A 3,350-nucleotide genomic window follows, 5' to 3' on the forward strand; every position below is an offset into this window, starting at 1 on the left:
AGTACTTTTAGCCACATTAGCATAGCTAGCATAGTTAGCATAATTAGCATTTTAAGTAATGTGTTTTTCTGAGTCAGTTAATGATGTTGATCGCTAAGCTAGCACTTTTAGCTATGTTAGCATAACTAGCATAGTTAGCATAATTAGCATTTTAGGTAATGTGTTTTTCTGAGTCAGTTGATGATGCTGATCGCTATGCTAGAACTTTTAGCCACATTAGCATAGCTAGCATAGTTAGCATATTTAGCATATGCAGTTTTGACTAGCCATTATCAAAAGTGGGCAGTGAGGGCGGTGAGGGCGGTGGTGCGTAGAGTTGGGCGTGGAAGGCGGGTTGCGTCTGCGGGCCATACAACGCCGCTTGCGGCTTTTATTTTATTTAGTACTTATTTATTAATGCACATGACAGAAGACCGGTCTCTATTTTATTTTATAGGAATATTATTCTAGTTGATTTCTATTTTATTGCTTGCTTCTTTGCACTGTCATACTAATGAGTAACAACATGCTGTGTATTTCTCTGCAAATACTACGTGTGGAATGACAATAAAGCCATGTTGAATCTTGAAACCTGAACTTTATTTGACAGCGACATCCCACAGTGTACCAATGATTTTCTTATTTAGGTAAAAGGAAAAGAAAAAAAATTGTCTTTGTTTTGTTCCACTTTCATTGTCACAAATGAACGCTTGTTTGCTGAATTCATTCACTCACTTTACATTTCGGAAAAGCTTAAATGTCCCTTTTAAGCTGTGCACGTTTTTTAAAGAAGATATTGAATAGTGAAAGTATTGGAGGAAATTATGTGCTAATTTAAGCTAAGCTATAAAGGAATTTCAAAGGAACGTAGGAACAATTTTAAGTGATTTTAACTCATTTACTTGACTCACTCTCTTTATAAAACCACGGACACATGCATTGTCTTGTGTGGCCTCTGGTGTTTCCTGCTCTGGTTGCCCTCGCTGGGCTCTGGTGTTGCGTTTTAAGGGGAGTGCATGTGCGTCTTGCGGTTCCTTTGAGGCTTGTTGAAGACGGAACGTACCATAAGTGCATCGTGAAGTATTTGTAAGTCCAACGTAAGTTACACGCATTCATGACATGCAGGTGAGGCTGTCATACGGTGTCCTTATGTAAGCCACACTCTAGTCGTCAGTGTGGTGCGAGTACTGGCTCCTTGCTGACCACGTGTTCACTTACGGGCGTGCACGGGATACTTAAGTGCCTGCAGGATGTTCACACAAACTACCCTCTGATTGTCTAGCTTCCTCATGTCTGACAGTGAGAATGAGCGGACACTCATCATGCTAACTAACGGGCTCCTCCCTTCATGTGCATTAACACCACTCCTCCAGAAAGGTCTGTGATCCTAAGTTTTCATGTGGACCACATGCTTGCCTTCACCCTGTAGTTGGAAAAATGAACTTTTTTACATTCATCTAACTTAATTATTTAGTTTGGTAAAAATAAATCGTTTTATTTTTAGTTCATTCAACTTAAAAATAACTCATAGTTGTCGGACATAGTTATTTTACTTTCAATCAACTTAATTCAATTAAGTTGGTGTAACTTTGGTGTGAAGCGGTCAATGCATCATGACGTCACAACGCAAGGCAGCGCAAGGAATTGTGGGATACCATTTTCTTTGCCTGTCTGGGCAGATTGGGGTTTAAGTGTGAGTTTTTGTCCATGTGTTTTGTTGTCCAGCTGTTTTACTCTGTTTTTACTAGTCATTTAAATCTGTTATGTTTATTTCTTTCTGCACCACGAGTTAGAGTTTGGGAGAGGACGATGACTGACCCCCTTGGGCGGAAAGAAGCCGAAACTCCCATTATCAAAGACAGATCCTGCCAAACCATTGCTGGGTCATTCATCTCATTGAAATGGAAATTACAAGGCCTGTTGGCCTAAACTTTAATGCATGTAAAACGATAGTGAAAAAAATAAAGAAACAAAATCCGAAGCCAGAAATACATTGTATTGAGTTGGATAAATGTTTGATATTAAGATAGATAAATGTGTACATTTGAGTTGTATACACAAAAAAATATAAGTTAGATCAACATGTTAAATTGAGTTGAATAAACTTAATTCAATTTCCTGTTACCAGTTGAAGTGATTCATTTAAGTTGGATCAACTTTTTTCTTTTTAGATTGTTGTACATTCTTTTCACCTGTATGACTAAGGCTTGAAGAGGACTGACGCTGCTTTGGACTGTATTTGTACCGTTGTCAGTGACCCCACAGTGAATAAATATTCAATGGTTGTGAATGGATGTACTGGAAGCTCCCATTTTCTTACAAATATTTCACTTTTTTCTCCTTTTTGGTCAAAACTCCTGTTTTATGATCACTTAAACACATGGATTTAGTTGACCAAAAAAGGGAAAAATGACCAACAAAAGGGATCCTCTTCTTTTTGGATCTTTCCCCGGATGAATAAAATGGGTTTTTGGACACGTGTTGCTGGGTCCAGCTTCTAAGGTTTCATGACTAACACAGGCTTCCCTGTCCTCTCATGTCTTGGCACCAGCACAGTTCTGTGAAGAGGAGAGACAAAAGTCTGTCTGAGTGGAGGGATTTTCTTTGCTGTTGTAAGTAGTATAGACACAAAGGATGAAGGAATGGGCTGCAACAAAGCTCACTGGAATGATTCCTGGCCTCATTACCTTTGTGTTGAGCACACGCAGCCACAAAAGTGCAGAAAGACTCAGGAAACTCGGGGTTCAACCTGCTGCACCTGCATATTAGGGAGGTATTAAAATGATCAACAATTCCCCCAAAGTAAACCTAGCTCACATTACGGCATCTTCTATAGCTAAAATAATCTTCATTTGAAAAGTCCTCAAACAGCCGGCCGTGATTTCCATTAGAGTTGCAAGCAATTAAGGGAAAACTCCCCCCTGAGGCATAAACAAAAGAAGGAGAGGCAGCGTCAGTGAGCTGAGTGGGTTTTCAAGAGAGTGGATGGGTGCTACAGAAACTGGGACCAAGTAAACAGCCATATAGATAATTCAGGAAACACATTCTCCTTCAGGCGGCGAACAACACTTCCCTCCACACGAGGGACGCAGCCCTGCGTTGAGCGCGGCGGCCGCAGCCGTCTGGTGGAGCATCAAGTCCTCCTCCTCCTCCTCTTCATCACCAGGCTGCTCCGACAATGCTCCAGGATGCTGGCCTGACTCCCAGCCAGCCCGGCTAATTACTCGCCCTCCTCTGAGCTAAGTGGCCGATAAAAAATGAGGATGGCCTCTTCACCCACTTTGAATGTTGTGTCACCAAATACCAGCAGAGAGACAGAGCGGACCACTCCTCCACTGTTCATGTCTGCAGGAAGATAATCCTCTTCTCGG

The 3,350-nt window shown here is 41.3% G+C and overlaps 1 long non-coding RNA gene across 1 annotated transcript; it reads right to left on the bottom strand.

Annotated features, from left to right (window-relative positions):
• Window positions 1–368: 368 nt before the first annotated feature.
• On the bottom strand, window positions 369–2,740 carry LOC144995378 (uncharacterized). Its single transcript, XR_013658928.1, has 2 exons — window positions 2,667–2,740; window positions 369–2,537 (listed from the first exon to the last, which is right to left on the bottom strand). It is a non-coding gene; the product is annotated as an uncharacterized LOC144995378 (long non-coding RNA).
• Window positions 2,741–3,350: the final 610 nt, after the last annotated feature.

Source organism: Oryzias latipes, chromosome 11, assembly GCF_053564925.1.
Source record: "Oryzias latipes strain Hd-rR chromosome 11, Olatipes_Hd-rR_3.1".
Lineage (NCBI taxonomy): Eukaryota > Metazoa > Chordata > Actinopteri > Beloniformes > Adrianichthyidae > Oryzias > Oryzias latipes.